The sequence below is a fragment of the Macaca nemestrina genome, chromosome 3 (genome assembly GCF_043159975.1).
Source record: "Macaca nemestrina isolate mMacNem1 chromosome 3, mMacNem.hap1, whole genome shotgun sequence".
Classification (NCBI taxonomy): Eukaryota; Metazoa; Chordata; class Mammalia; order Primates; family Cercopithecidae; genus Macaca; species Macaca nemestrina.
The window spans coordinates 70,417,029-70,437,356 of NC_092127.1; the positions used below are offsets into that span (position 1 = coordinate 70,417,029).

Consider the following 20,328-nt stretch of genomic DNA (forward strand, 5'->3'; position numbering starts at 1 on the left):
GACATCTAAGATCTTGGAAATAAGGGAACAGGGCTTGCCTTGGAGGATTAACTCTAAATCAACAGATTGCCTATGAGAACAGAAATGTTTAAAGTTGCCTCATAAGTGGACTGAGCACAGAACAGAGCTGACTAATGGGAGGTATTAACATATCCAAAGAAAGAATGTGTCTTTCTGAATGGGTTGTCCAGAAATAGAAATTAGAAAAGAGTCATAGGCAAACAGTGCCCATAAAAGTACTGCCCAGAGAGAAAGGCAGCCAGAGCAAAGATTTGCTCTGCCTGGTGCAAGTAACAGGTGCATTCAACTGCAGAGGTAAGCAGAGCAGGCATCCACTATTGAATCTTTCAACTCACAGACTTTGTTCTGATTCCACACTCACAAATCTAGCTTTACTAATAAATTTGGTTCCTAAGGGAAACTATCGTACTGGCTAGAAGATGCAGGTATTCGGTCTTATCAATACTTTTTTTCCCTCTCTCTGAAGCAACAAACCAGAGTTCTAGTTTAGCCTCAGTGTTCTGTGTCTTCAGGTAGCATGAGTATAGTATCCCTAGATACTGTTTGAGCAATAACAAGACTGGTTCAGAATCTGCATGTTTGAGAGTCAGTCCTGGACTATGCTACACTGACAAAGGTAAGGCCATCTTGAGAGACCTTATATCAGCCAGTCAGTCAATGTTTCCCTACCTCATTACATCTTTTACATTTTTGTCAAAATTAATTGAATTCTTCTCTGCCTGCAAATAGATGTTTATTGATTGCTCTGTCTTATGACTTTTTTTTTTTTTTTTTTTTTTTGAGACAGAGTCTCACTCTGTCGCCCAGGCTGGAGTGCGGTGGCGCGATCTCCACTCACTGCAACCTCCACCTCCCGGATTCGAGGGATTCTCCTGCCTCAGCCTCCCAAGTAGCTGGGACTACAGGCATGTGCCACCACACCCGGCTTATTTTTTGTATTTTTAGTAGAAACACGGTTTCACCGTGTTAGCCAGGATTGTCTCAATCTCCTGACCTCATGATACACCCGCCTTGGCCTCCCAAAGGAGGGATTACAGGCGTGAGCCATCGCACCTGGCCTTATGACATATCTTATATCTTGTATTATATTGATTTTTATTGTACAAAAGTGTATTTCTCTCCTTGAGAGAAGGTATTGCTTTGTTTATTCAATCACTTTTTTATCAATATGCAAATGATATACAATTATATTCTCCATATACTCAGGATGGTAGGGGTGCAGACAGAAAAACAAGTTACACATCTGGCAAAGGTAATAAAAGTATGTATAAAGAACACAAGCATTGCAAAAGCGGTGGGGGAGGGGGTGGCTGACCATATTGGGAAACCTTTCTAGAGGAGGCGATGTCTGAGTTAGATTTTGGGAGATGAATAAAACTTCAGTCACTGCAGCCAGAAAGGGGAGGAGCATTCAAAGCAAAGGGAACAACAAGTGCAAAGGCAAAAGTGTGAACTGACCTGGGAACCAAAGCACAGCTTAGTGTTTCCAAGATGGGAAGTGCAAGGAAGAAAGTCATGAGAGAGACGAGGCTGGATAGGTAGAAAGAGGATGAAAAGTTTGTGTATGCCACATAATGGAGTTCAGGCTTTCCGTTGTAGGTGATAGGAGCTAGCAAAGGCTTTTCAGTACAAAAGAGCCTGGATTGGATTGTGTTTAGTAAGACATCTTGAGCATCAGTGTGGACAAAGAAATATAAAAAGAGGCAAGACAGAAAAAAGCAGTATTAGACAGATGAGAGAGAGAGAGAGAGAGAGAGAGAGAGAGAGATAAAGAATGAAAGACAGCATTTGGAAAAGTCCAGACCTAGCACTGTCCAATAGAAATATAACATGGACCTCAAATGTAAGCCACATGCTCAATTTTAAACTTTCTTGTAGTCATTTGTCACAGGTCTCATAAGTTATTGGTTATTAAAGGGCAGAGCTAAGATTTAAACCTGGGTAGTCTAGCTTCAGAGTCAAAGCTTACAATTTGACTCTGATGCTTACAAAACGCATTATACTGCCACTCTGAATGCAAAGCCTGTGAAATCAGACAACCTGAGTTCAAATAACCCCTCCTTCACTTACTAACTGCGTAACTTGGAGCAAGTTATTTAATTAACAAACTTTGGTTTTTCTCATTTGTAAAATTGGAAATAATATGCCTATCTTGTGGGGTTTTTGAGAGGAATAACTGACATAATGTATATAAAATGCCCATCATTTTATATGTGATAGGTATACAATAAATAGTAAATAATAGTTGCTATTATCACATATATTGGGCTTGGAGCTCAATATATATCCAAGCTGGAATATATATTTCCATCAAATATCTAATATAGTATCTGGTCAGAGCTCTATTTTTTCAAGAAATGACTTTGATTCATCACAAAGGCATATGTTTAAAGAGCTTTGCAAATGAGAGCTACAGGCTGGGATCATCCTAAGTCAATAGCGCAAATAATCATTAGATCATGAGACAGCACTGTTGAGTGTTCATGGCACTTAGATATTATAGAGAATTGCACTGGAAGTAAAATATATGAACCTTGCTCTTACATTCAAGGAGTCTAAAAGAATGAACTGAATTGTGAGAGCATGTTTGTTTGTATGTCCTTTCATTAGTTTGTGATTTGAAAAATAGTAAATAAAAATTATTCATCAAGGATCTATGGTTACATGCCTAAAATCCAAGAAAATTTAATCACAGGGGTTAGGTATGTCTTATCTCCTATTCAGATAATCTAATTCTTGCATGGGCAGGCATTTGGATAAGAAAATAAATGCCAAAATTTTAAAAATTAAATACCCCAAAACTAGAAACAAAGATCTTTTTCTATAACCCCCAGGATTTTTAACTTTAGATTTCCAAAATGTTTATGGGAATAACATGCCACTTTCTACCAAGCTTGTGGTTATGTGATGTAAATTTACTCTGTCATTAGGATTGCATTTTACTAAATCTTTGCCTTTTTCTAGATGATAAGATGCTAGGTACAAAGCCTTTCAAGAGTTTTTAAAGAAAATTGCTCTGTAACCAATTAGTACTCAAATTGACGACTCCTCAGCTCATATATTGAATTAACAGTGCTCATATTGATGCATCTAATCCAATTGTCACTCCACGCCTCAATTCTTTAAATCACATTTAGGTGGTAGGTCTCCTCTTTCAAATCAGGGCTAAACTAATAACACACAATGTTCTGAATGCCAAGCTTGTTTGATTCTTCTCATCTCAGGTTCTGTCAGGAAACCCGCTTAAGAAACCTCTCCTCTACAAGATGTTCAGTGGTCACATATCTGGCTTGCCCTACAGGCACAGCAGATGAGTAACAAGTGCGTTTATAGATTTTGTGGTGCTCCAGCTGTCCCTGATGGCAGGGTTTTCTGCTAAAATTGGTGAATTTTTGGCTATCTGCCTCTTCCCCTGAGCAATTCAAGCATCACCAGCAGAGCACAGTGGTCTTAGGAGGCCACACGTGGGAGAAAGAAATTAGATTCTTTGTAGGAACAAAACTACTTGTCAGAGTGTGGCCTAATATGGTGGTAGTGACTGATCCAGAGGCCCCCTAGAAGAACCAAATATTCAGCAGTAATAAAAGGAAATATTAATCAGCTCAGGGGCGGTGCATGGGACTGATGATCAGCTGGTCTGGCTTAAGCCTATGTCTCTTCCGGCTTGCTAGGTAAGACTAGGCAAAGCATTAAATCACTCCATGCTCCCAGCATCATAAGTCCAGGGATTAAACATGATAGTGGAATAGATTTTCATCATGTCAGAATATAAGTAAACATTCAAGAGTCCTTTAAAATTTAGAAAATTCAGAAAAAATATTTCAAATACAAAGTAAAAAGTAATTGGGGGAAAAATATGGGAAGAAAGAAAAGACTCTGAAATCAGTTAAACAGGTTCTCATACAAACATCTGGAAATACCGTACTAAGCTGCAGGTCATACGGGGGGAAAACATCTGTCATGGGAGTCTGTCGGCCTAGAAACTTGTAGGCCAGGAGACTTGTGCTTGAAAAGGAAAGTGGAGAAGGAAGGAGGAACATTGCTGTGGCTTACACACGAGGACAAATCCAACACTTCAGTGGTGAGATGTTGAAACTCACACAGACACATTAACAAGCTGTGCTTGACAATTTGATCAAATGGAATATATTTTTCCTTTGACTTTTAAACCAAGCTAAATCAAGGAGGCCTCATAAAATGAGATACATTTGTCTACAGGAAAAGGTTTCCAAATAAATTTCAACCCACTAAAATTATGTTTCTCTACAATGGCTAATGCTACACAGTCCATCATGCTTACTATTTCATTTCTACTTTGTAAGGCACTATTTCTTTTTAAAGAGAATACCTACAAATACACACACACGTACACAAACACACAAAAATACACATTTTGTTTCTTGTCTTCTCTCTCTTCCTTCTTTGATTCTGAAAATCAGAATTTAATTTAAAAATTTCATTGACAATGTAAGTAATTCTCTTATGCTGCTTTATTTTCCAAGGACTAACACTGGTTTCCCATTAACTCACATAACTACTCCTATTATCTTGCAGGTTGACTCTGCTTGGTTTGAGTAGTTTTCTTAAGAAGCTGAATCTAGCTTTGCCTAATCACCTACCCAGGGTCCAGAGTAGAGAGTATTTTCTCTTTGTGCAGAGACAGTGTGGAACTGTCTTGTAGATAACAGAAGATGCCCCACATCTGAGTAGCAAGAGGTGAAGCCATGCAGAGAAGTCAGGGTCCCAAAATTGGTGGGCGCTTACAAAAGTACTCTAAATGGAAGTAGAGGCAAGCTTAGAGGGTTTGCAGAGCTGGGTCAGGATCTCCAAACCTAAGATGCAATAGCAAGTCGAAGTGCAAATAATTCCAGACCATGTGCATTTATGAGGTTGTTGGTGGGTGAGTAGGTCATGGAGAGGGCTCAGGGATGGTGACAGGAATCCTAACTCACTGCCTATAACAGCAGGTCCCATGGTGTGGACCAAGGACCTTGGAGGCATCTCTGAGATTCTTTCAGAGGGTCTTTGGGGTCAAAACTATTTCCTAAAATAGTAAGGCATTATTTGTCATTTTCACTTTTACGAGTATACAGGGGAACTTTCCAGAGGCTACCTGACAGGTGATGGCACCATCACTGTGATGGCTCATGGAATGTGTGCTTCCAAAATTGGAAACCTCATTGTCATCCTTGATTCATCACTCCCTCACTCCATTACTTCCTACATCATGTTGCTTCTACCTCAGGATTGTCCCTTGAATCCAGTCCTCCTTGTCACTGTTTTATTTCAGTCCTTCCTCAGACTGTTTCAGCAGCCTGGCGTTTAAACTCCCCTCCAATCTCTTCACTTTTAATCCATCCTCTACACTACTACAGTCAAATCATGCATCCACTCTTCCACATAAAAAACCTGTGTAGAGTCTTGCCTATAAACAGAACAAAATGTAAATGTCTTCACTTATGATACAAGCAAGATCCCCCACAATCTGACCTCCACCTACCTCCCTAGCATCATCTCCTGCCGCCCTCTTTTTCCTCCAGGCTAGAGTGAGGCCACAATGAAGTTCTCCCTATTCTTAGACTGTGTCAGACTCTTTTAAGACTCTACACCTTTGCATATGTTGTTAACTCTGGAATGAACTCCCCTGAATCCTTTTCACTCGAACTCCATTAAGCACTATCCTCTCCCTGTTTTATTCTATACTTTCACTTCCTCAGCCAAGCCCTTCTCTGCTTCGGGGCATTTCTATGTACTGTTTCTGCTTACAATGCTCCTCCTCTCATCCTTTGCATTGCTTGCTCTTTCTCGTCCTTTGATTCTTTGGTGATATGATGCCAAAAGTCCTCCCAGCCCCTTTCCCTCTAAGTACAATTGTAAGAACTACAGGAGTCTCTACTTGGCTCTGCCCCAAGCACCATTCAGGCATCTCTGCAAAAGTCAGTGCTTAAGGAGCTTCAGTAGACAACATACACCTCTTTCTTCTTTCTCTTCTTTCCCCCTCCCCCTGCTCTGTCTCCCAAAGTATAATCACTTCAATCTTAGACTTTGATAGAAGGCTCAACTTTGATGGAAACTTCTCTTGAAGAGCATCCACTGGCATTTATGATGAGCAGTAGGTCATGCAGTTCCTTTCCTTAATTAAAAAAACAAAAACAGCCTGGGTGTGGTGGCTCATGCCTGTAAACCCAACACTTTGGGAGGCTGAGGCGGGCGGATCACCTGAGGTCAGGAGTTCAAGACCAGCCTGTCCAACATGGCAAAACCCCGTCTCTACTAAAAATACAAAAATTAGACAGATTTGATGGTGTGTGCCTGTAATCGCAGCTACTCAGGAGGCTGAGGCGGAGGAATTGCTTGAACCTGTGAGGCAGAGGTTGCAGTGAGTCAACCTGGCACCACTGCACTCCCACCTGGGTGACAGTGCAAGACTCCATCTAAAAAAACAATAATAAATAAATAAAAAGGTGGTCACACACTAAAAAGAGTCATTTAATTAGGCCAGAACTAGGCCCGGGAAGTTGAATTTAAAGTCCTGGAACTGACGATCTTAGCTGCACAATTTTATGTTTAAACCCAAAGGAGTTGACTTGGAAGGGCCTGTTGGCCCAGTTCAGGCGGCATGTCAAGCTGCTTTCACCTGGCGCTCTTGCCAGAAGCCCCTGAATGCACCAGCGGGTTACGATTATCCAATTTAAGCCGGACTTGGTGGCTCACACCTGTAATCCCAGTACTTTGGGAGGCCGAGGTGGGCAGATAACTGGAGGTCAGGAAAACAGAGACCAGCCTGGGCAACATGGTGAAACTTCATCTCTACTAAGAATACAAAAATTAGTTGGGTATGGTGGTGCGCACCTGTAGTCCCAGCTACTCAGGAGGCTGTGGCACCAGAATCGCTTGAACTCGGGAGGCAGAGATTGCAGTCGGCTGAGATTGCACCACTGCACTCCTGCCTGGGTGACCGAGCCAGACTCTGTCTCAAAAACAAACAAATAAACAAACAAAAACCAATTATCCAGCTTAGTCTCCCTGCTCAGAATTGCTGTGTCTATGTGTTTGGTCTGGTCTGTCACTCTGTCTGGAAGGTAAGATCCATGAGAACCAGGACCATATCTGTTTTGTTCACCATCTTATCCCTAGCATCTGGCACAATATTTGGTGTATAATAGTGCTCTGTAAACATTTGCTGAATAAATAATTGAATAAGGAACTTATTGATTCTTCAGGGTCAAGCAAAGATGTATTTCCTGGGTGAAGGCTCTCCTCCTTTTCTCAGGCAGCTGTGGCTCTTGCCTCTGAGCAACCACAGCACTGCACGTTTCTTTGTGAGAGGAAGGAATAGAACATTTCCTGAGGGTCTATCCTGTACACCATGTGAGCTGTCAGTTCGGTGTTTCTCCTTTCATTCTTTCAATAATCCAATATGGTAGGTATTATTACCCACACTTGCAGAGGAGAAAACAGGCTAAAAAAAATCCAAGTCATACAGCCAATAATAGATCACAAAACCTGTATGCAAAACCAGCTCCGTTTCCCTCTTGTGCGAAACCCCTTCTCATTAAATCACACTGCCATATGGTATTGCGTTTGATGTTTTAATGCATCTGTTTACAAATATATCTCAACTTTAGGGGTAGAGGTCATGTGTATTCATCTCTGTATGCATGAAAGATTTAACATCTGAATTAGAGAATACATGAATGAGTGAAGTGGATCGGTCTACTGATGGACAGGGGTCTTCACAGTCTCAGAGCTTACTCTCAGGGACTCTTGGTGTTGTCTCCTTGGAGAGCTTCTGTCTGTGTCCCTGCCTGAACACAAGATAGGCCTCCTCCACCAAGTCCCTAACTCTAAATACATCCACTTATTTCTTCTGTCTGTGCCACAAGATTCCCAGATACTGTGTGCATTTGGCTTATGTTTGCTTCACAGGATATTTCTATCATGATGAATCAATGATATACCATGGAAGCATGACTACATGACACATTCCTTTATTACTCAGAACACAAACTGTTTTTTTTTTTACTTGTGGCTGAAGTCACTGCTAGCAGTGACTGTCAGTCAATAAAATGAGTCCGTGACTCTGTCAGATTCTTTTGGGAAATCAAAAATAGCATGCTCTCTGTCTTCAGATGCCCTCAGGCTTGCTAGGGAGATATGATCACACATGAAACAATTAGAGAATGGTGCAAACAAGTTCAGAATCATATGCCAATTTGAGTCACAGTTTGAGGCTCTGACTCTCACTCAGTCTTAAGCTTGCCAAAGCCTTAGCTATGCCCAGTTACACTCCAGAAACCTCTTCACATGCTGTTTACTCCCCCAGAAGATGAACATCTCCTCTCAAGCTATGGGCACAACATCCCACAGGCATAATCATGAGCCAGGGCCTGATGCTTTCAAATGTATTCAGGGTCTTCTGGCAAGGGCAGCAGGCTAAAGCAGCTGAGTGCAGCCGGAACCAAGCTCAGATGCTTTCCCAATTCAACTGCTCTGTGTTTAAACATTAAAGTATGCAGTTAAGATCCCTGGTTCCAGGCCTTTAATTTCAATTTCCAAAGCCTAGCTCTGGCCTAATTCAATGACTCTTGTTTTATATGTGACAACCTTGTTCTTTTTTTATTGTTTTAATTGAGGAAGGGAACTGTAAGACCTGCTTGGTCACCATAAGTACCAGTCGAGTGTTCTTCCAGAGAAGTTTCCATCAAAGTTGAGCCTTCTGTCAAGATGTGGAGACCCTTAAGACTGAAGCGATTCAATGACTTTGGGGTGGGGGAAGGTGCATGTTTCCTGTGGAGGCTCCTTGGCCACCAGCCGTCGCAGAGATGCCTGCACTGTGCTTGGGCAGAGCCAAGTGTGAGGCTCCTGTAGCTCTCACAGCTGTGCTTACAGAGAATGTCTGGACCTGAAAGTCTCCATCATAATGTCAATTGAATTCCTCCCAAAATGAAAGCTGTGGCCATTTATTAATAAAAATAAAAGCCCACATCTTCACAAATGTTTTTCAGAATAACTTGTGGGTAAAGAAACTCCTTGGAGCTTTTCTAAAGGAAATGCTGGATGTACTTTCCAAAACTTCAGTTGGAAACTAAACAGAATCCAAATGTCCTGTCCTGTAGTTGAAAGCAAGTACCATTTTTAGAGTTAGGTTTTGCTCAACCTGCTGTATAAGGTTGTGCTAGGAGCCTCTGCTTTTAGCGAAGTTTCCTTCTGTTCCCTGGAGCAGAACTGTTTCATTTCACATTTATTTGCTTCTCCATTAACACCTTTTTCTCATCCCCAGGAAAAAAAAACAAAAACAAAAACTAAATTGTTGGTTTTCATAGAAACATGACAGTGTACAATATTGCAACCTAAAAACCAGACCAAAATAGAACAAATACAAGATACACAGGTGCACATTCACATAAATTAATGTTAGAGATACTGGCAAATAATAGTTTATGCAATATTTGCTCTAGCTGTTCAAATAAACAGGACTAAAATAACTTTTCTGATCATGAAATCAAGTGTGAAAATTAAGGCAGTACATGTGCAGATTAGCAAAAAAATGTTGTTATATTTGAGTTTGAGCTCAAATTCTCCCATCTAATAGCTCTGTGGCTTTGGGAAAAATAATGATTACTTTAATATTTATTGAGAATTGTTACCTGCCAGACTCTGAACTAAAGTACGTCACATGGTACAGAATATTTCCGAGTCCCTTTCCTTTTCTGTAGGGTTATGATGATTATACACACCTTATATGTTATGAAGAATATAGAAAAGGTATGTTAAAGACCTAGCCATAGAGTAGGTGATTATAAAAATGGATGTTTTAAAAACAAAAATGGAATGTAGTAATAACACTGCTAATATACTTAAATAGCAATACAATTCTCATTCTACTTTCAGAAGCATCAGTACTAAGTGAAGAAAATAATCTAGAAGCAGTGATCTGAGTTCACATTAGGGTTGTGGGTTTTTTTGTTTTTTGTTTTGTTTGTTTGTTTTAGATGGGCTGCAGTGCAGAGGTCCATTAGATATCTAAATGGACACAGTCAATATCTAGTGCAGTGATCTCTGCTCACTGCAGCCTCAAACTCCAGGGCTCAAGTGATCCTCCCAAATAGCCTCCCAAATATCTGGGACCACAGGCATTCACTGCCACAGCCAGCGAATTTTGCTTTATTTTTTATAGATCAGCCTGTGTTGCCCAGGCTGATCTCAAACTCCTGGGCTCAAGCAATCCTCCTACCTCAGCCTTCCAAAGTGCTGGGATTTAGAGGCGTGAGCCACCATGCCTGGCCCATATTATGCATTTTAACAAGTGAAGAAGTAAAACTAAGAATAACTAATGCAACATTATCTGTATCAAAGTAAAATTCTAAAGAACAAAAAGCATCCAATTTCTCCTTGATGTTCCTTAGATGTGACATTCTATGTTATGAGATAAAATAAATTTCATTGTAGTCTTAGAAGAAAGTTATTAAACTAGTTCTTTTTTTATTCTACCTTTATTAACTTGTTCTGTAAACTTGAGGAGTCAATTAACATTTTCCTGTGTCCATTTAGATATCTAAAAATAACTCATTAGAGGTTTTATTTATTTGCAATTTCACCTAGAACAATGATAAGGATAATGGGATTTAAAGAAGACTTTGACTTAGCATAATTCAGCCAAGCCGTGTTGGTTTATTGAGTGAGACATATTTAACACATTTGCAGTGCCTATGAATGGACAACGGTGATCCACTGGAATTTTCTGTTCCATTCTGTGATGTCCGTAGGGAAGTTGTTGGAGGCTTTGGGAGGCCATATCAATAGCACACTGAATAATAGTCTATTTCCTGGTTCCTCTGACCCAGCCAGGGCATGTATTTAATGGTTAAATGAGATGGAAAAAGGAAGAGTGTGTACATCATGCATCCTGAAATAGAGGATGGAACAATGTGGAAGTAAAATTATTAGCCAAAATCCCTCTCAGAAAAGGTCTATGCTTCCTGCGGCCAGTGGTGGTTTGGAATAGTTTTAAATACAGCTGGGGAGTCTAAATCATAGACTAAATCCTAGACTAGATATAGTGGAAATGGCCACATGTGCCTATTATCATCTCTCAAACTTGAGATGGGCCAGTGATGTTCTCATAGATACCTTTGGTAACACTAATGCCAATTGAGATGAAGGTCGAGTTTTGGGGCTACTTTGAAAACCATGTGAAATTTGGTTTGTAGTACTCCGAGTGACCTAGAAGAATGCATACTAACCCACAGAACGTTCTTGGCGTAGAAATTGAAGTTCAAATTGGCATTTTTAAACATGTTGGATTTATTTTACTGTCTCTGGCTCATAAAAGAGTAAGTTGGCAGAAAAAAGCAAGTCTTAACTGGATTTCTGAGTTGTACATTCATGGTTACAGTTTCCACTGTGACTATTAGAAAATAAATGAAAATGTAAGTGTAGAAAATGTAGCCTTTTGCATGAGGGCATCCTATGGGCTGATTACTTTTAGAAAGGTTTGGGGACCATAGGGTGGGTTTAAATAATAATTATAACCTATAAAAGGATTGGAAATTGGAGAACAAAGGTCATTTGTGCTGAGGGTTGGGGATTTTACATGCAAATGGATTGGCAGAGGGGAAGAAGGTTGCTTTCATAGAGTCACATCCCTGTCCACAGAATTTCTAATTTTAATTCAATGGAAGTGCAAGGAAAACCTAACAGAGTGAGAAGTACATCATCATGCTAAGACTGCTGAACAGTTGTTCACATCGGAGGGCTAAATAGCTGGCCCCCATATCCTGCTCCTCTTAACTTCATTAGGGCCTACAGAATAATGTAGTAAATGGTGGTGTTCACATGAAATATAGCCCAGCAAACTGGTGTGACCACAAAGGCAGCCAACTGTGGATGACATAGTACAGAATTAGATCCTCGATCAGGGATAATGTAAGGACACTGAACCAAGTTCTGTGCAGGGCCCAGCCCAGCCAGCGGATGTTAAACAAGACACTTCTGGGTGCCTAATTGGCATTCATTAAATACTTGTTGATAAATTGATTGACTTACTGATTGACACAGTGTCACTGAGAATGCCCAGATGGATGACAAGGCTTTTGACATTAACTCTATTAATATGTCAGTGGCTTAGGCAAGTCTCAATGTTTTCTTGACACAGGATCCTCCTGTCTACAACACAGATGATAGTCACTTGACTATAGCAGTTTTAGGGGAGAAGATAAGACTGAAAAAAGATGAGATTATTGTTGAAGTCTGAGGCATCCCTCTCCCATCAAAATGTGCCAGCACCAGACAGCTTCCACAGGGAGTCAGAGCTTGACAGCTCAGCTGTCTCCCGAAAGGAGAGACAGAGGGCAAATCATGTTCCAGGAGCACGAGGCACAGCCAGGTGCATGAACCCAGCTGAGCAGCAGGGCTGAAGGACTGGCAGTAGCTAAGGAGCACTGAGCGGACAAGCAGGATCAAACCTCAAGGATTATCTGCCTCTAAAACCTTCCCCCTAAACCCTGCTACATCCTATTACAGCAGTGGCTCTCAAGCTTCAGTGTACATAAGGAGCACTTGGGATATGTATTTAATCTACAGATTGCCATATCCTACCCCAGAGACTCTGAACCAGTAGATTTCTTGGAGCCCAGGAATCTTCACATTAGCAAGTGCTCCAGGTCTAGGACCACACTAGAAGAAGCACTGACCTAAAGGGAACCCATTGAGCTTTGTACTTCTTAATGTCAATGACGAACAATCGTAAATGACACAAAGATGCCACTGGTTCTCATATCCAAACAGTTATAATTTTGGATTTCTCAGTGTCTCGAGGACCAATGACATTCAGAAACATTTCCAAGTATCCATCATGTGAAATGCATTGAACTAAGCAGTGCAAAATATGCAAAGATAAGAACAGTCATGTGCATAAAGAACCACAAAACCAGGCTGACTTTTATAGAATCATCAAGTGCTTAGGCCAGGAAACTTACAGAAGGGAAGGAGTAGTTCTAAATGCTGGGATCTGGAAAAGTACTTTGGAATTGGTGCCGTCTGAGGTGAAGCTGGAAGGAAGGTAGGACTTCAATTTGGGAGGAAGAAAGACACCACTGGCAGAGGGAATGGTTTAAACAAAGGTTTGGAAGCCTAAGAATCCAGAGTGCTGGCCTGTGCCTGGCCTGTGGAGTGTGTCAGAGGGCAGACTGAAAGCAGAGTAAAGGTAAAACTAGAAGGGCCATTTTAGGGGCTTTGAACTATATGATGAAGTTTGATTTTGTTCCAAAGGCAATGCGTGTAGGATTTTGATCAGAAGAATAACTGAAGAGGATTTTTAAAATTAAACAGATAATATCTAATGTTTAACCTAAACATTATTATTCTAAATAGCTAATGTATTTATAAGGCACAGCATTTTAAAGGAACAAGATGGTACATAATGTAAATTTTCTCTCTCTTACATCTGTGTCTCCCAGTCACCTATTTTGGAAGCAACTAAAGTTACCAGTTTATTTTGTATGGAAAGGACTGTTTTGAAAAATAGCTAATAGCCAAATATTGGTTGGGCTGGAATGAGGAAGAGGGGACTCATGACAGAAACACCAGTTTGGTGATCTTTTCAGAAGTCTAGGTGATGAAACGAAGGCTTGAAATAGAGTACTCTCAATGCATATAGAACGGGGATTCTGAAAAGACATTTCATAATCCTGTGCTCCCCATGTCCAATCAACTTACAAACTTACAAATGACAAAAGGGAAGTCAAGGATAGTTGAAATTTTGACCTGAGAGTTGAGGAAAGGTAAGGAGGGGAACTCAGTTTGGGACCAGGATATGGGGAGGCTGTGCAGGAAAGATGGGTTCTATTTTGAAAATGTTTGCCTGAGATATAGGACATAGATGCGGAAACGATAAATATCCTCTTGGAAGGGCAGGCACATAGCTTGGGAGAGAGATTGTTAGAAATACTACTGAGGAGTTATGAGCAAAGAGGTGGTAGTTAAAGTTGTAGGATTCTATGAGTTCAGTAAAGAACACATAGCAGATAAAGGGGCTGAGTAGTGAAAAATTCTTACACAAAGGAGGAAGTAGAAGTGGGGCCAACAGAGACTAAAGAGAGATGTTCAGCGAGTGAGTATGCATGTTATTAAATTCTGATGAAGGGGAGAAGTATTTCAAAGGGAGAGAGGTCGGGGGATTTCAGATCAATGCTGCCATCATGGTAATAGGAATGTGATGCACTAAGAAGAAGGGCTGAGAAGAAACCCCTGGGCCACCTGGAGATGAGTAGCTCACTGGTGGGGTTTAAAGGGTAGTTTCTGGAGAAAATAATGCAAGGAAATAGTAAAGGAATGCCAGAGTATGGGGGTGTCCTGTGTAGACCTTTTTCAAGGAATCTAGTGTGAATGGAGGCAGAGAGGATAGATGATGGAAAGAGAAATGAGGTAAAGAACTTTCCCCATAAGTGCAGAGGAAAAGGTTGAAAAGAAAAGGGTGGAGGTAGGGAGATGTTTGATGGAACAAGATCCTGGAAAAGACAGAAGGGGATGAATAAAGGCAAAATTAACAATGAAGGGAAGAAAACCGGAGAAGGTCACACCTAATCTCCTTAGCCATCTCTGCAAACTAGCCGAGATTACCTCTGTGTTCCAGGAGGTATGAGTTTCTGTTTGGAGATTTGCAAAAACAAAACAAAACAAAACAAAAACCACACACACACACAGAAAGCAATTTGATAGGATATTGACTTGGGAGAAAAGAAAGAATTTTCAAGAGTCACTGACGTTCCAACTGAGGTTGCACTAAAGAAGCTACTCATGTGAGTAGCTTCCATTAGCTTCCAGATCTTTCTTTAATTTCTCCCCCACAGTCACAGTCTCAAAAGAACTGTGCTTAACATTAAGAGTTTGACCTCTTTGGACAATCTGGGAAATGTATTCAAGAACTATCAGGTTCTTTCTGTGGCACATAAAAAGAAGCAAAGGAAGGAATGTAAAATGCCTTCTAGACAGGTTTCTGGAAATCAATGATTGGTCTGTTATTTAGGTACGTATGCAGTGATATTTGGAAAGAGAACTTAAATATCTCTAGCACACTAGGCTGATCAGTTGTGATTTATCAGCATCCTGTTAAAACTACCAAAAAGATATCTGCAAATAATTTATTGGGTCAGGATCAGAGATGAGTGGAACCAGTGTGTCTCCCTGTGACTGAGACCACTACTAGTGATTCTCCAAGCACAGAGGGGCATACCATCCTCCTTCTCTTCTCTTCCCCCTCTTTTATTTTCTCTCATCCATCTGAATTGACTCCCCAAATATGAAGGAAAGGCAAAGGAGCAGCTCCCTGCTAAATTAAAAGAGGTTATAATGGGGACATGTCCATTGTGAAGAACTATGTGCACCCGAGAGGATTATAAAGACCTGCAAACATACTCATGATTTTGTCCCCAGGCTTCATTGAGCAATATATTTTAGCTTTCTTTTTTTCTTTCTATATTGCACTGGACATTATCTTTTTTTTCAATAGCACTTCATTTCACAGAATAAATCCTTCTCCATAAAAATGGTTTACACCATGCCTGCCTCAAGCAATTGTTATGTTAAAAAAAAAAAAAAAAAAAAAAAAAACTTTGCAATCACCTTTAAAATGAGACATTTATTCCTTCATTCCTAAATGTGAGTTGACTCCTTGGGAGTATGTTGTCATTTTTTGTGGTTTTATTCCCTGAGTTACAGTGATGTGTCTGTGGCACCCACGCTGCATATTTCCTCCTTAGATTATGTGTTAGGTGATCAAAACACACTCTCCTAAGGCGATGCCGCCCTCAAGTGGTCTAGTCTGAGAATAGTCAACTACTTTCCTCTGAATGCAAACTGGGTTTCCATCCCGACCTGTTTGGCTGAAGCGTTAACTCCTGAAAGGAAAAATAATAATTAATTATGTGCCAGTTCTGGGGCACAATAATTATGAGGTACATGAGGAAAAAGGAAGCCTTTATTTCCCAAGATGACCCCAAAAGACATAGGAGTAAAATGGACGACAGCAACAACCACAAGCTTGTTTTGTTAATTATCAAGTAACTGGCTACCTGTATGTGACCATGAGGACTAGGGTGGGCTATGAGTTGAACTGGCCCCCTTATGCCTTTAGGGCCAATCCTCAGCTCCTCTAGGGCAACCCCCTAATCAGAACTTATGACATCATATTCTATAATTAAGGACATACATTGTTTGGAGACAACGCATTCAGGGAAAACATTCAACTCTTCCATGCGACCAAGACTCTCAGAAGAGAGGTCAGTAATTATAGTGATTACATTAATCACAAGGATTGCTGCACGGAGGAGGATAGTGACATGGCTACCCTATGATGAAGCTCTGTGGGGGGTCTGCTCTAATTGGCCACCACCAAAAGTCTCTCATGCCTATGATTAACTTCTCTGGTTGTTTACGTGAGCAGGCTTAGGAATTATGCTGGGTTGTTCTGTGCAGGGCTTATGAGACAGGTTGGTTGCAGGGCTGTTAGGCTGCTCAGCTAGAGAGCCCATCCTGGAACAAACGGGTCAGATAAAAACACATGCCTTTGTGCTGTCCTTCATGGTTTGTTGCATTGTTTCTGGTGCTTTGGGTGATTTCTGTTAATCACGAATCTCCTTCGACAAAGATTTTTGCATGGAAAATGCTAGTTCCTCTAAACTGCTCTTGGGCACAGAGATAAACTAGACCAGCCCAATGAGCAGAAAAGAGTGCTTTATCTAGCAGTTATTTGGTGCTGTGGGGAAAGCCCAGAAAAAGGAAACTGTGCTTAGTAACTTGAGATTGAGAATCAGCTCTGCCACAAACTGGGTATGTAACTGTGAGCAAGTCACTTAAGCATTCCAGGCTCAGTTTCCACATAGGCAAAGTGTTTCATCTAACTCAGATTAGGGGTTCACAGGCTTATGTGGAGATGGTATGCCACACAGACCACCACCAGGATGAGGCCTAAGAGGCAGTGTTCCCTTTCCCTCCCCTCTTTAACTAAACCAGGTTCACTGTTATCCATTGGAACTTGAAAACCACTGAATTCCAATATGTGCTTCTTTCCCAGCTACTTTATGCTGTGATAGTTATAGATACTCTGAATGGTGATGTTGACACTTATTGATCAAGTTCTTTTTTTTTTTCAAATTGTAAGTGAAATCATATATGTGTCTGTTAATTTACAAGTCTAGTTTCCGATAAAATTAGTCCAACTGGTGAAATGATGGCACGTGTGGGTGTGTGCTGGGGAAGGGGGGAAAGAAAGAAGTAACAAGTCTCACTGTGGTCCCACAGCTTCCAGGATGACGCAGGTCAGGGAAGGATCTAGGTAGACCTTGCCAAGCCAACAGTAGACAGTTCTAGGAGTGTGGATAGACTCTACCAGAAAAGCCAGCCAGAAAATTGATGGTTCTAGTCAAGGAACACTCCAGAGAAGCTCCAAAGGCACATCGGCAGACTAACAAGGCTTTTCACTCTGCCTCCAGAAGACATATTAGGTCTGAGTAGGCCCCCAATAGAAAAATACATTAGAAAGAGTTGAAAATCAAGATTTCCACAAAACAGAGGAAAAAGTTTTACTAAAATATACTATAGATGGGTATATATGTCATTATTAATAGCAGTCATCATTAATTAAACTAGTATGATTTATTTTCAATCAGGAAGTTTTCCCTTTAAGTTAGCTTAAAAACAACATATACTATGCAATGTATCCAACTTCATTTTTCAAGCCCCAAAACAGTTTTTTCCTCTACAGTGCTTAAAGATAATACAAGTGTGGATGAATGATGGTTGAGCTCCAGTCTCCTTTCTTGAGAATAACACAGGGCACAGACCAAGCAACAGACCAAGGTGCTCAGAATTATGAAATGTCCACTCTTTTTAGGTCAAGTATAATGAGTGCAGTATACAAACTTCCTGACCTCTTTGTGTTTTTATGTCACCATCTGTAACCTGTAATTATAGACAGGTTATAACTTATTAAAGTAATTGCTCAGACTATAATTCCTGGTTATATGAATATCTGAAGTACAATTTGTATGGCCTCCTGCAATAGATGCCTCTATTGCTACCCTGTCATTGTGCTGAAAATATAGACAATGAAAGGATATCCATCCAGTGAACAAATATTTACTGAGCATATATTATTGGCAAGACATTGTCATAAACAATATGGAAATACAAAGGCCAGGCATAGGCCTTGCCCACAAAGTGCATGTAATCTAGCAAAAAGTTGCATGTGTAAGCAACTAGAAAATAAGGCAGCCAGTAATAAGTACTTGATAGACAAGATGGTAGTATTTGATTCTGACTTAGAGTTGAGGGTGGGATTTTAGATCACTGTCACAGGAAAGGGGTTTACAAAGTAAATTGCATTGAGACAGGGCCCTACAGCATGCAAAGACTTTTGTAGGTGACAAAATTATTTCTTTCCATAGGAAGAGAGAACATGCTAAGCAGGAATGGCACAACAACACTATAAGTAGGAAAGCATAGACACGATTCAAGAGATAGCTGAGCAGGAGAGGGTGTGGCGGGTAAGGGAGAATAGTAGAAGGCAAGTCAGGACAGGAAGGTCAGAGCCATATTCTAGGGGTGTTTGTGTTTTGTGTTAAGGAGATGAGAGGTGCCATGGAGCTGCAAGCCAGAAAGCAAAATGCACAGAATGATTGGAAAGGGAAAGAGACCGATCCACAATCTCCTCTGGAGTATATCGCATCAATCCAGGTGTTAAACAATAAAGATTTGAACTAGAGCAATGGCATCAGAAACTATGTATGAATGCGCATATGTGTGTGGGGCAGTGTTATTGAAAAGCAGAATTCAATTCAAGGGCACTACATAGGATAAAACAATAAGTTGGACAAGGGGATTAGAGTCCTACACATAAAAAGGTTACAGGCACTTTTCAACAAATGGGCTAAGTGTGTGTGTGTGTGTGTGTGTGTGTGTGTGTGTCAGGAGTATTTCACATGAAATATACAAGTATACTTGTACCTATGATTAGTCATAAAGTCCTGGCATAATTTTTCAAAATAAAGAACTTTTAAAAAAAATCTGGAAACGGAGATTTGATTGGGCACTGATAATCATTACCTTGTAAATGAAGTTGAATGTTTTTTTCCATTTCAGCAAATCATTGGGACAAGTGGAAAATCCACTGGAATACATACATATATATACAGTAAACAGAACAAGGTAATATAAATTACCCTGATTATTCATAAGCCAACTGGTGAAAGGATAAGGTATAGCCAAAATTTCCCTGCAAATGGTTTGTCATGTTTTTCTTGTCAAAAAATTAATGTTAGACCCAACATTTTTGTGTTTTACTTCACTTTTTACTATGCTAGGGAAAATGCCATATTTTATTTTTGATGCAACTGAACAAGTAGAGAAAACGATTATCTGGAATTCTAAAAAGTAAGTAAAGTGTCAACAAGATACAGTAATTCAGTCAATCAGCAACTGCAGGTTAAATGCTTGTTTTGAGGGCAACTTTCTGCTAAATTGTGGGGAACAAAGGGAAAGATGAGACTTGGCTAGTTCCTAGAGAAGCTTGAAATTTAGATGGGCAAATCTGGCCAAGAAGCAAGGTGCAACTAGAAAATCAATAAGTTATGATATCATAACCCATTGACGTTTTCAAGTAATTCACCTAAAAATCTTAGAAAATTCCCAATCCACAAATTCTACAGTAGCATATAATTCCCTCATAAAATATTCATGCAACAGCAAGTTGACATCAACAAAACTATGTTGGACTATATATGAGGTCCTATTTGCTGGGTTCACTCACGTGGCTAGTAACCTACTACCTGGAACCAGGCTTGCAGAACTCCTGAGTGGAAGTTATGTCTTTGCAAGATTATAAGTGGCAATGCCATAAACCTACAGGGTTGCTTTAGAGATGTCAAAACTGGGATTGCTAACACTGTACAAGGTCAAGCACTAATCAGCATGATGTATGTTCAAAGGAGGCCTACAGAATGGAGAAATTTCTATAGAGCAGAGTTGATGCTCCACAGACAAGGTAGGATTATGATCCAGACATGCCTGATTTCTAGCCTCTGGAGCTCTTCCCTGCCTTCAGTAGAATGGCTGGAACCCACCCACAAGGCTAGTGCCTCCTCAAGTCACTAGAGTCAATCCAGTTATGGGGCAGGAAAGATTTCAAAAGCTCTGGTAGAGGACAGGAGTCTATTAATAAATGGCAGGCTCCACAGCAGGCACTTTTCTATTTTTGCATCAAATCTGTAAAATATTTATTATTCTCCTCACTTTTATGTACGAGGAAAG

At 40.4% G+C, this 20,328-nt stretch overlaps 1 protein-coding gene and 1 long non-coding RNA gene across 12 annotated transcripts in view; one reads left to right on the forward strand and one right to left on the reverse strand.

Moving 5' to 3' along the window:
* The window catches only part of LOC105486187 (synaptopodin 2), a 172,929-nt gene that overhangs the window by 63,461 nt on the left and 89,140 nt on the right, over positions 1-20,328 (reverse strand). The gene's annotated exons all lie outside the window — the stretch shown is intronic.
* LOC105486185 (uncharacterized) overlaps positions 12,774-20,328 on the forward strand; it is an 87,057-nt gene continuing 79,502 nt past the window's right edge. For 2 of the 8 annotated variants that reach the window (XR_011621055.1, XR_011621056.1), the window contains exon 1: positions 12,774-13,084. This is a non-coding gene — a long non-coding RNA (uncharacterized lncRNA). The remainder of the gene's footprint in view (positions 13,085-20,328) is intronic. The other 6 variants (XR_011621058.1, XR_011621059.1, XR_011621057.1 and 3 more) reach the window with 5 other exon arrangements.